This window comes from Lactuca serriola, chromosome 8 (genome assembly GCF_051521515.1).
Source record: "Lactuca serriola cultivar US96UC23 chromosome 8, Lser_US96UC23_V15, whole genome shotgun sequence".
Taxonomy (NCBI): Eukaryota; Viridiplantae; Streptophyta; class Magnoliopsida; order Asterales; family Asteraceae; genus Lactuca; species Lactuca serriola.
Window position 1 is genome coordinate 56,070,671 of NC_136415.1, and position 14,651 is coordinate 56,085,321.

Consider the following 14,651-nt stretch of genomic DNA (forward strand, 5'->3'; position numbering starts at 1 on the left):
CAAGAGTTCCACAAAGCACAAAGAAAGCATCATTCATGCAGTAGCATTTCGATCCAAAGAACTATCATAGAACTTTCCGTCCACATGTCGCGACTTGCAATGTCTACATCCATCCATCCTCACAGTCGGCTGCCTTATGCATGCAAATTGTACATAGAACAGGAAACGAGTCCTAACCGTATATAATTTTTAAAACATACACTTAACAGTTACTAATACCAATTATCATTCTAATTCCAGCATGACATCTAATATCCTCATGGCTACAAGCACCACATATCAAGCCAACCTATTTCTGACTACTCAACACTAGCATGCAAGTCTACCAGGTCATACAACATAAAATGGTATATCTCGTAGCCCTAACTAGCATGTGATTCGCAGATTCATAATCAAATCATAACAGATAACAAATGTGGGTATTCTGGGGAAACATACTTGAGCTCGGTTGATTGCATGCACAACACCCTTTCTTGTCTTAGAAAACCTTTTCCTTGAAACATTTTCTTTTGAAAATTTTGAAAGCTTTACAAATCCTCGGTTTGAGTCCAAACACACCCGAAGGTATCCCCGAGTCCCTCAAACCAAGGCCCTGATACCAACTTGTAACGACCCAAAAATCAAGGGTAAAAATTTCATTTTTAATATAGCTAAAAAATTGATACCATTTATTTGAAACAATTCAAATCATCATTGTGTAAAACATTTATCATAGTTCATCCCAAAATCATTCATTGCGGAAATCATAGGTGTGTGCACTGCGATGAATCCGAGCCCTTCGTTTCCAAAACGATGATACCTGAAATGATAAAGAAAACCTCTAAACACGAAGCTTAGTGAGTTTCCCATAGCATACCATACACACAAACCACATATTACATATCTTGTTGCCATAAAAGCTACCTGTATCACATTTCCTGCTAGCTATAAAAGCTACATATAATACATAAGCCATGCATACAAAAACCTGTAAGGATGATGTGAGCTCCCCCAGGGTCTTACACCATTGTGCCATGGGCTACCCCACATGGTCTTATATCTAATTGCCACGCGCTCCCCCCGAGGTTTTCCATGCAAGTATCACAAAAACAACTAGCATAACACATATCACATAAACATATCATATATCATAGAAATACCTACACATAACAAAATTAAACCTATAAGGATGTCGTGGGCTCCCCCCAGGGTCTTACACCATTGTGCCATTGGCTACCCCACATGGTCTTTACCTAGGAACGCCATGGGCTACCCCACATGGTCTTACATCCAATGCCACGAGCTCCCCCCGGGGTCTTCCATGCAATAACACACAATCACATAGCATATCAAATCGAATAATGACTAACACATATACCATAATTACACAATGGGCCGGCCTTGGTGCCTTAGAACCATGGGTATCGTGAGAAGACTCACCTCGAATTCAAAAGCTTCCTGAAGAAATCCTTAGTTGCTGCCCCACCAATTACTCGAGCTGTCACTACCAATCAATATACAAAATTAGCAATGGGGTCCCATACCATAATCCTTAATCCATTCATGGAGTAAAATAACCATTTTACCCCTGGCCCAATATGATCCAAAAGTAAGGCCCAAACCCAAAACAAAAGCCTAACATTATAATTGTTGGGTTTTGAGCATTCTAACACTCCTAAGTGTACATGCAACCCTAAATACCTTGGATCTATTTTTTCTCTATTATACATGCAAATAAGAACATCCAAGGTATTATCCTAATCTAGCATTCAAAACTATCAATATAACAAGATAGAATACATACCTCTTTGATGTAGAATGTCTTCATGAAGCTTGAGTGCCTAGTGCCCCAAGTGTGACACCTCAAATGGTTCACACAACACCAAATACACTTGGAATAACTTGAGAGAAATCTACACTTCATGAAATTGGCTAGCCCTTTTTAGAATGACACTAGTGGCCGATTTTGTCAAGAATAAGATCTTTATATAGTGTTACAATTAGGGTAAACCCTAATTGTCATGACTTTCCATTTCCTTGGATCCATGGGTTCAAATACACCATGGAGCATCCATGGACCATCCTATGGGTTTTAGCCCAACTTGATTATCCATGGAGCATTAGCCCACTATACAAGTATGGATGATTTACACAATCAACCCATATATTTAATTAGTCTTCTTTTGATCACTTAATTAATCCTAGATTAATTCTTGATCAATACTAATTAAATAATCTTATTATTCTTATTATTAATATACTAGAACTTATAATATATTAATAACCATAAGTGTCTTATTTCTCTCATTATAGTCTATCCAAGTGCATGATGCCATGCAACCCAAATGGACCATGCCGGGTCGGGTCAAGTCTTACCAATTATAGTTATGGACTTAGACATTAATCCAGCAGTCTCCCACTTGGATAAGTCTAAAACTATTATTGCGTATGACTTCAGGAACCAACTGGCAATCGTAGCTCTCAAAAGCTTCTGTCGAACTCTGACCTTGTCGATGAACTCTGACCTTTGTCAACGACTTGTCCATTAGATAAGGGATCATATATTCCTCCATTCTAGATATCATATGGACTGAGACATGGATTATATTCATTCTCTCTGTCCATTTGTTGTTTCCCGATTTCCAATTTATGACGACTGACTAATTGAACAAATCAAATCAGTCCTGGCCCGGCCGAGCACTTCCATTTGTCATCATCAAATCATCGAGGGGCCCACAGATATCGCTTTTATCCTGAAGGTAAAAGGAATGGATAAACTTAGACTCATATGGCTTGTTCTACTACTTATTGAATCATACACAAAGGCACATTTTATAGCACCGAGTTACCAAATGCGTTTTCGTGCAATCAATGTACAACCAACTCATAGTAACAACTCATATCTCTAGGTTTAAAGAATATAAGATATTATCATCTCATGATCACTCGTGATAAAATCCATGAAGTGATTCCAATGAGCGTGGGTTGTATCCAATACTCAGAACTTATGAGCACTCATGAGTGTTGTAGCCGTTTGTCCAACACCTTAGACCTCTACAAGCCAACCCATGGCAGTCTTAATTCATATCTACTTCCAACATATGACCGACTGTGGATGGTTTGAATAACTTAGTCATTATGGAAGAATAACCCAGTTTATTCAGGAAGTCAAAACATGCAAAGTGAAACACAATAATAATTGAATCTAATATGGTATCAAAACCTATGAACATAAATAAAACACCTTTTATTTATCACCATATGATTACACATTATTCATTGTATACTGTTTCAGCTATCAACTTTATTCTTGAATTTAAAACAATAGTTGTCCCATGCTCCAAGCATGTACACTATGTTTTCTAAACACTAGTCATGCAACACACCAAGTATGCATACTATGTTTGTCTATGATCTTTACTTTGTGAACTAGATCAATTGAACATAACTTCAATGATTCTCTTTTCACAGTACCAAATCTTACTGCAAATGCAAGAATTCCAAATTTATGCCATTTACTGAAATCTGTTAGATTCTAAACTTATATGCATTGATCCTCTTGTAATGATTATGCACAAAGTCAGAAAGACTTGACAACAATCATTACAGAGTATTCCAAAGGAGATCAGCTCCATAGAAACATCTTTCTTGCATTAAGTTTCCTAATCTTAAACAGATTGAAAATTCTAACTTTGAAACATTTCCAGATTCCATTTTGACTTATCCCTTCTGAACAAGAGTTGCCTCCTTACAGACTATGTCAATATGGTCCTTCCAGAATTATCACTATACTTCCAACTGTCCTTGAGCAACCAATCTTTGGTAAACCTTAGATTGTCCTCGACAATTGTTTAATCCTTTTAGTCATATCCAGTTCTAAACCTTTTCCCTTCTTAATGCCCTAAGCATTTTGAAAATTTTAGAAAGGATGAATATAACACATGTAATCGATCCTATATCCGAAGCATATGGGACACGATTTCATGATGTCTCACATAAAGACTAAACCAGTCTTTTGCTATAATATGTCAATTTCAATTTGCCAAGTTCTCATAATCCAGATTATGAAAAGGGATGCCGTAATCATAATAGAATTTTAGAACGCAAATAATGGACTCGTATACAAAATTTCCTTATGTTGAGCCATTCCAACATGAAATTCATATATATCCTTGACTAAATGATTAAAACCTCATGATCTAAGCTTATAGCTTTGAGATGAAGTATAAAACCTCATGATCTAAGCTTATAGATTTGAGATGAAGTATAATTTCCTCTCCCTTAATTATAGCAAAACAATTTTTCCCAATTGAAACCTTTTGTTTTCTACAATTAACATTGCTAGCTTGCAATACTTATCATAATTATCATGCTCCCACTAACATGATGATTATTAGCATAACACTTATGTTCCCACTAGCTTTGACATATACTCAGAAATCAGCTGGACTTCTAGAAATCAATACTTCATTGACTTTCTTACCAAAGTTCAGATTTCTGATACTAGATTGTTTTGATAAGACTTTATCAAAATCATACACCTTCCCTTAGATAGCACACTTGTGTATCTAAACAATTATGAAGAGGGATGCCATAATCATAATTGTTAGACCTTTTTTCCACTTCTCACAAGTCTAGGTTAGTGTGCCGGTAAACCACACACGCTCCACTAACGACTTTGAGAATGCAAATATCACAATTGCTATCTAGCTAAAATCTACTTAGTGAAAGTGTTTCCTCACCATCATTTTCATGAATCGGAGAGAAACCTTATGACACTTAGATTTAATGATGTATGTGTTCTTATCCATGTGAATTGTCAAAACCATAGACACAAGACAAGGATAATGATAAATCCACACTCATATGGATTGAACTCAATCTTAATTTCTTGCCACCTGACAGCTCAAGGGCCTGCCATTGCTTCCAAGTTGTTGTGCAACACATTGAGAACTCTAAGAACTCATATGCAAAGCCAACTTTAACTGGAATGGGCACAAAATATGTCAACACGATAGGTTATAAACCTCAAGTCGTGTGCTAGTGAAGAACTTCGGTTTTTATTCTTGATTAGTTCTTGAGACTTTCAAGACCTTTAAGACTCCCACTGTCCTCTTGACATATAAGACTCCCTTGTCAAACATCCAAGAGATAGTGTGGATTCTAATCAAGACAAACACTTCACACAATTGGCCTAAGTTGGTCTTTGTTTTATCCAAAACATCACAACTTACCAATTTCAAATGTACAAGAGTAGAAATCATTTACTCTCACATTTGACAAGTGTTTTAAACCTTCTTTAAGATATGTCACTCAACTTACAGTCTTGGAGTATTACTCTAAGACTTGTATTGGAACGAAGTATGACTCATCTTCTTGATTTAACCATTTCAACAATTCAAGATCCCTCTTCTTAGTCATAAGAATGCACTAAGATTTCCTTAGAGAACTAATTGTGATATGGTTTCTTAATCATTAAGATGATCACAAAACTGATACTAAAGTACCCTCCCGTCTTTTCAGATTTGAGAAACTTTTATCCTTCTGCCTAATTTGATTCTTCTTATTCGTTCTGCCATACATTGGAACCTTTTCCAATGTCTCAGAGTTACACTTAAGCTTGTAAGTATAATCATGTTTACTGAGCTTTAGTAAACTATGACGAATTTTGTGGTGGACTTAATCAGTGCACAAGAATGTGTACTCGATCTCTTAGTCCTTTACTTGACTCACACATCCATGTGACCGAGTAATTAGTCTTAATTTTTCAAATACTTGAAAGTTCTCATTCATCATGCTATACAACTTGCATGATTCCGAGTTCCGGTCCAATTGAAACTTGGGTGATGAGAATCTTTCCTTATTTGGTAAACTTAGACATTACCACAAATGAAAGAATCAATTTCATATTTCCAGTCTTGCTATTAATGGAATCATATAAGCAATAATTTTTCCTCAAATGCCATTGTAAGGATATTTTAAAATAAATAAAATCAAAAATTTTCTTTTATTTTAAAACTTTGCGGAAAAACTTATCCTTACAATCCATATGAAAACTTGTTGTTATCTATTCCTAAGCAATATCTCATAACTCCTAAGAAGTAGCTCAAGAATCCGATCTTCAAACTATGCGATAGAAATCCATCTACGCGATCAGATTCAACATATTCTTTCTTTAAGTTTCTTCACTTTTCTTTGATTCTTAAGACATCACCATGTGACCCAGTCACATCATGTATCAAGAATCTCATAATAGAAACTTAACAAAGTTAGATAGTGGACTTTACCTGAAGTAGAGTCAAACTTATTGACTTTAACATCCTTAGGTAAATTTGGCAGCTTCGCAACCAATGCCCCTTTCTTTGGCAATATAAACATATGGACCCTTTGATAATGGTACACGGGACTATCACAGACTTAGCTTTTCTCTTTACCATTTGGTCAACCGAGTTGACTATGGCCGATCCCTTTCCATTGGGAAGAGAATGCTTTTCTGGATTTCCTATGTCACTATTGTCAATGTCCATCAAGTTTTAAGGAAGTTGATCTTAACAAATATATAAGATCATTAAGGGTCTTGTCATAGTCTGTTTCATAGGTGTCCCAGAGGAACTCACTATGTGACTTAGAAAGTAGTTGAACCACCAACTTTCTCAAGACTTTGACACCCAACTCTCCCGGCTTGTCAATATGTGACTACATCTCCAAGATGTGACCACACCTAGACCTTGCCTTGCCAATAGGGCCTGAGTGACCTTAAACGTTTCAAGAACTTGTGGGTTAGGGAGAATAATTTGAAGAGGTGAAGAAGTATGATATCCATGGGACATCATCTTCATTAGGAAAGCTTGTTTCAAGAGATTTGGGAAGATCATAAATGTCTAAACCAGACATCTTTTGGGAGATATAAGATAGTTGATCTTAAGTCCTTAATATGACACCCAATATGAAATATTAAGGCTACGACCCAACAAACTATTTTATAACTTAGAAGAGGTATGCCGTAATCCAAGCTATAAAATATTTGAAGGTAAGTGAATGACGATTCACCAATTTCCACCAAGATAAACGAAGTGTATTATTAGGTTTTAATTGGTTTTGAAACTCCTAGATCTTTGAGATTCATTGAACTGTTCAATGGCATGTTTCAATCTCGAGTGTGCCCTTCAGGTTTTGTGACTGGGATGCCGAGGATCACAAAACAAGGTGTGAAGTAACCATGCAAATTACTTGGTACCCTTAAGTGTTTACCCCTCAATCGATGTGCCAGTTAACCACACACGCTCCATCGATACTAAGATAATCATTAAGTTACCCTTTGCCTACCTTGTTAAATACGAGTTAGTGTGCCGGTTAACCACACACGCTCCACTAACCGACTTAAACAAAGTGCAAAGTGTAATTTCATGGATTAGCACCTTATTCACATTTTCCTAAGTAACTAAGATTGGGTATTATTAAGAGTTTAGTTACTTAGTATTTATCATTAATACTTTTAATGAAGGGAGAATTCTAGTCCTGTCAAACCCGTTCGGCTAACGACCCTCCACCAGTCAAGCAAGCGGTGGGTGAGAGTGGACACCCATTAAGTTGCCATTTTATAGGCAACAACCTTATACCCACCTTATAGACCGGCTTCGTGAATGAGGCGTACTAGCGGTAAGACTGACTTTACTCTTATACATATATATATTATTAACTTATAATATTATAAAGTATAAGGGTTGAATTTTAACTTTTAAAATTCTAAGGGCTAACTTGGAATTAATGTATTCATAAGTGAAAACTTTTTCAAATTCCAAAACTTGAGAGCAAGTTTTGAAACTATTCAAAACTAATTAATTCCATAACTTATGTGTTTAAAGTAGTCTTTATCCAAAAACTCTTCAAGTTCCATAACTTGAGGACAAGTTATGGAAGACTTTAAACTAATAAAATAATTAACTTTTCTTTATTTTATAACTTATGGAATTAATTAAGGTTACACTTTTTTTAATTTATTATTTAATGAAGAGACTCTTGGTCCTCCATAACTTGAGGACAAATTATGGAGTCATAACACCATTTAATTAGAACTAGACTCTTCATTTTGTAACCTTTGCCAACTTTTATGGGTTTTATGAAACTTAAATGTGACTTTTCATATAACTTGAGGACAAGTTACAAAAACACATTTTAGAATCAACTCTTAGATTAATTTGGATTGAAAACAACTATTTCACTCAACTTTTCTATTAATCTAAGCAACTCATAAGAACAAGATAATTCAAATCAAACTTTTTCATGTAATTAGTCTAAACCTTAAACTAATACAAAACATGAATCTATTGACAATTATCTTTGAAATTGGATTAGCATGAACATTACCACATCAAAAACAAGTTTATAAGTCCAAAAACATCTTAGGGTAATGTTCCTAGTCCAATTCCAGCCAAAAAAGTCGAATTTATGCTGTCTGGGGGTCCAACTCGTCGAGTGCACGAACCAACTCAGCGAGTTGGATGCTTTTTGCCTTGGACTCGACGAGTCCATTCATGGACTCGGCGAGTCTGTTGGGCAGACAGCATCAAAACTCGATTTTCCAGCTTCTTTTGCAAGTATAACAAGAAAACAAGCCTAGGCTCTGATACCACTGTTGGGTTTTGAGCATTCTAACACTCTTAAGTGTACATGCAACCCTAAATACCTTGGATCTATGTTTTCTCTATTATACATGCAAATAAGAACATCCAAGGTATTATCCTAATCTAGCATTCAAAACTATCAATATAACAAGATAGAATACATACCTCTTTGATGTAGAATGTCTTCATGAAGCTTGAGTGCCTAGTGCCCCAAGTGTGACACCTCAAATGGTTCACACAACACCAAATACACTTGGAATAACTTGAGAGAAATCTACACTTCATGAAATCGGCTAGCCCTTTTTAGAATGACACTAGTGGCCGATTTTGTCAAGAATAAAATCTTTATATAGTGTTACAATTAGGGTAAACCCTAATTGTCATGACTTTCCATTTCCTTGGATCCATGGGTTCAAATACACCATGGATCATCCATGGACCATCCTATGGGTTTTAGCCCAACTTGATTATCCATGGAGCATTAGCCCACTATACAAGTATGGATGATTTACACAATCAACCCATATATTTAATTAGTCTTCTTTTGATCACTTAATTAATCCTAGATTAATTCTTGATCAATACTAATTAAATAATCTTATTATTCTTATTATTAATATACTAGAACTTATAATATATTAATAACCATAAGTGTCTTATTTCTCTCATTATAGTCTATCCAAGTGCATGATGCCATGCAACCCAAATGGACCATGCCGGGTCAGGTCAAGTCTTACCAATTATAGTTATGGACTTAGACATTAATCCAACAATAATGTCCATAAAACCATGAATGGACCAATTTTCCAAATTGGGCCCAGACCTTTCCAATGGACCTTATACTAGTTAGGGTAATACCTTGGAATATTCATATTTGCATGTATAATAGAGAAAACATAGATCCAATTTATTTAGGGTTGCATGTACACTTAGGAGTGTTAGAATTCTCAAAGCCCTACACTATCCTCCTTTTCTCTTTTAGAGACCTTGGCGCGTCTTTTAGCCCGACAGTAAGAAGTACAACAAATGATAGATCCGCCTGAGATAACGTTAATTATCTTGGCGTTTGGGGGTGAGGATCCTGGTTTCTCTGGGATCTTGTGACCATCTTGGTTGTTCTCCTGGGATTTATCTCTTTTTCTCCCGAGGATCTCTTTAAGGTGCCCCGTTACTAAGGAGGTAGATGATCTCGTTTCTTAGGGCTATACAATCCCCGTCATGTGACCGAAGTCTTCATGGTAAGCACATCATTTGGATTTGTCTTTCCAACTGGTGGACTTGATATCCTTCTTCGGCCATTTTTCTTTGTCTCTGAGATCCTGCATAGCATGGATTACACCTGAAACATCCACAGAAAAACAAGAGTCAGTGATCTTAGGAAGATCCTTTTCTTCTCCTTCGTCTTCGAGGGCATTAACCCTGTGATGATCCGATTTGGAATGGGGCTTCGATTTGTATGATATTAGGCCCGAGGATTTGGCCTTCCTGTTGGGATTCTTGTATTGACTTGAAGGGTTGCTCCACTTCTGGATTTCTTTTTCTTCTCAAGCCTTATAAATATCAATGCTTGACACCTAACTTCGTCCAATCTCTTACATGGGTTTATCATAAGATATTCATAGAAGGGTGAATCCTTACTTAGACCCATCTTGAAGGCCTCTACAGCAGCCACCATGTCGATGTTGGGGATGCTTAGAGCTTCCCTGCCAAACCTATTAAGAAAATCTCTAAGTCGTTCCTTAGGATCTTGAACCACCCGATAGAGATCACTAATGATCTTCTTCAAGGTTCTGCTACAAGAAAACTGGTTATTGAAAATATTGACTAAGTGTGCAAATGAAGTAATATAATATGGAGGAACGTTAAGCAGCCATTTGAGAGCTGATCCTGTAAGGGTTGAACCGAAGCCTTTGCATAGGCAAGCTCCCTTTAGGTGCACTGGGATGGGAATGATTTCTATCCTTTCTCGTTATTGTGCTACGTGTGGTTTGGAATCTGTAGTTCCATCATAAGGCTTCATGTTAGGAGTTTGGAAGCGCTTAGGAACTTCGATATCAGCTATCACAGGAGCAAACCTCAAGATCCTGTGACTTGTTGGAGATGCTTCTGGTATGGGGTGGACCACTCCAGGTACACTTGAGATCATTTGTCTCCACTACTGAAGTTCCCTACCCATGTTTGGATTTATTCCTGCATCAACATTAGTAGAGTTAGTATTGATAGTATTATTGTTTAAGAAGTTACTAGAATCAAAGTTTCTAGGACTATTGAAAGGCTCAGTGAGATCATTAATCATAGATGCCCAATTGTCCATGGTTGTCCCCGAGGGTGACGCCACAGTGGCAGGAACTGTGTCCTTCTGGTGATTTCCTGAGGATCTTGCATTATCGGAGTTTAGGATCCTTGGTTGTACAATTGTGGGTGTTGTTTCTTGGGATTTATGGAATTCAGTCTTCGTCCTCTCCACTTGTATGAGCACTGTTCTATTCTCCTCTTGCTGCTAGGTCACCTGTTGCATCATTTTCCTCATCATAGCAAAGAGTTCTACAGTTATGACCGAGGCAACCGGATCCTAGAGTCCTAAGGATCCCAAACTTCCTTGGTTAGTGACCGGAGGGGTGTTTTTCCTGGAAGTGTCATGCGTTTTCCTCTGACCAGGGGGTCCACTCGGAGGAGGTGGAAGGTTTTTGGTTGGAATGGAAGGAGCAGAGGATGAAGAAAGGTTTGGTTGTGTAGATTTGATCTTTCGAGGATTTTGAACATCACGGCCCTACGGTGGGCGCCAAATTGTTTTGGTCAAAAATTACACAATTATCAATCAACCAAATTGAATAAGAGGTTGTGATGTTCGAGTTGTGAAGTAGAAAAAGATAAAGAGAATGACACAATGGTTTAAAAGGAAAGCCCATGATCCTTGCTAGAATCTCCGGCACAAAACCTTGCGAGGTGACAACGATCACCTGTCTTGATGATTTTATTAATGTAAAATGATGATTACAGAGAGTATTCTAGTAAGAACAACTGAAAAAATCCGTAGAGTAAGCTAGGAGTTAGTAGTGTGTGTCGTGTGCGAGATACAAGTGCCAATTTATAGTGTAAACTAGCTAAAAATGTCTGATATTCCTGGGATCCTCTATGACCAGCTTTGTGAACGTTAGTTGACTTGGTATTTTGGGTCTTTAGCATAGTTGAGACGAAACTCTGTTGAGAATAAGTCTTCTCTTGACTATTTCTGCACACGTCTTAGTTATGAACGAAATATAACCATTATAAATGTTAATAAATAATAATAACGGTAATAGTCAGGATTCTGAATATCTGATGAGGTTTGAGGATCCTGACCCTAACATTAAGGATGACGAGTTTAATGTTAAGTCCTCATAATTTCCTACTAATTGTTATCATTTAGTTATAATTAAATAATCTATTATGATAATAATATCCTTACTTGTATGGACTATGGAGTTATCACATAATAAATAAACAATATTTATTTATAACAGAAAACCAAACAATAAATACATATATATTATTTAAAATACATAAACAAATATGTATTTATAAGAACACGACTAAAAACGTATTCAACAATGAAAGTACATTACCATTTAAGAATCTTCAAAGAAAGTATTGATGAGTTTTCTCGGTTACAAAATAATAAATCTATGCATCAAATTCAAAAAACTCTTTATGGGTACATGCAACCTAAAGATCTATGATATTTTCTCATTATAGCAACATACAATGAAATTATAGATATAATCTACTTATTTTGAGTAATAAATTAGATTAGAACACATACTTTTTGCTATAATCGAATATAGCAACCTTGAATCTTAGTTATTTCTTTGAAAGCAAGCATATATAGTGTGGATGCATCTAATGGCTCACACGCAAAACCTTAGTACATAGAAATGAAATAAGAGAGAGGATGGAGGAGAGAAAATTTAAATGTTGCTTGTGTATGCTCGGGTTCGAATTTTGTGTGCCAAGGGTCCCTATTTATAGTTGTTGGAGCTGCATGATAAACCCTAATTTGAATAATTAAATATTAAGATTTAATCTATTCAAAGCAGTTATCCTTATCAACTATTATGAGACTTCCAGAACCCTTCTGGAAACCCTTAGAAACCTTCCAAACATAGGGAAGTTCTAAAATTTTATCCCTAGCGAAATTATATATGAACAATTACAATTCAGCCATTGCACTTTTAATTAATTCTAATTTATCCAAAATTAATTTTAAATTATTTCTGATTATTTCCAACTTAATTCTAAACTATATCTAATTAATTTATTAATCATATAATAAATTAACAAATTATTTTCTCACCATCCTAAAATATTTTCGAGCTATTTCTAGTTATTAAGGGCAACCCAAAAAAAACTTTACTTTTACTCCATAAAGTTATACTAATTTAGTTATCACCTTAGACACATAATCCAACAAATAGATTATCAATTCAACCAGTTGGAAATCATCAAAGAAAGTATATTACCATAACATAATTTACAAATAAAAAACATTACTATTTCAATCATAACATAGAAATAACTTTACCATTTCCACCATAATAAGCATAAATAAGTTAGCAATTAATGAAATACATTACCCAACAAATAACAAACAATAGTTACTACAAAACACAATCAAAACCAGTTCGGCAAACCATTATAATACACAATTTGAGATCACAACCAAAAAGAAACAAATAAACACCACCAACAACAAAAAAAACAAACAAACAAAAATAGTTTTAGAAAGACACGTTCATCAATATAAGAAACATGAGCCTTCATTGCTACTTTTATTTTATTCTTGAAGATAATTTATATCGTCTTTTCTTCTTTGGAAGGAAGCAGTTGCAAATCTTGGAGTATTTTGGTTATTGTTTCTTGGTTTGCATCAATACAAAAACTTTACACAATATATTTTAATATTATTGTTCAAGTTTTTTATTCTCATTCTAATAATACAAATCAGTTTATACGTTGTATTTTTTATGAATTTGGATTGTTCATGTTGAAAGTTCATACTCTTCTGATCAGGACTCGGTCCTGAAAAATGAAATATTGTTAAAGGTCCAGGACCAACAAGAAAAAAAGGGCCCTTATCTTTATTATAATTTTGTATTTTTAAATAAAAATATATAATAAAAAAATTGGGCCCTGTGCAGCTGCCCACTTTGCCCCCCTCTAAGCCCCCTACGCTTCTGATGGTGTGTTTTATGTGGATTGTTTGGGGAGATAAATTGATTCAAAGTTTACTAGATCCATAGACAATCCACTAGTATATAGAATTTTATCTTATATTTCGTTGCTATCTCTTCCATACTTAGAGGAGTTATTTACGGGATGTTGTTTATGGCATTCCTTTTTATTTTAGTCCTTGTATTCTGTTGCATTGAATCAATTGAACTATCTTTTTGCTTATTCTTTTCTCTCTTGTTAATTCCAATATGGTATCAGAGTGGGTTTCACAAACCTAGCTTTCGATCCTAAAGAATGGCAGGAGACAAAACCAAAGATGGAGAAGGTCCTAGTGGTGGGATTACATACGACTCACCCTATTACCTTCATCCATCCGACTACCCAAAGCAATTACACGTGAACGAGATCCTCACCGATAGCAACTTCGCCGATTGGAGCCAAGAGATGACGAACTTTCTCTTTGCTAAAAACAAAATTGAGTTTGTTGACGGGACGATCAAGAAACCCGAGAAAGGTTCCAAAGACTACATGCCATGGATGCGGGTCCATGCCATGATAAAGGGTTGGTTGAAGACCGCCATGGAGAAGAACATACGGAACAGTGTCAAATATGCAGGGACGGCATCAGAGATATGGTCAGATCTAAATGAACGTTTCGGGAAAGAAAGCGCTCCTAGGGCGTATGAGTTAAAGCAAAAGATCACTTCTACTCGACAAGGTAGTGCCATTGTATCCACGTACTTCACACAATTACGATCCATATGGGATGAATTTCAGTCCATATATCCATTCCCTCGATGTTCCTGTAACAAATGTGAATGTAATATTGGCAAGAAG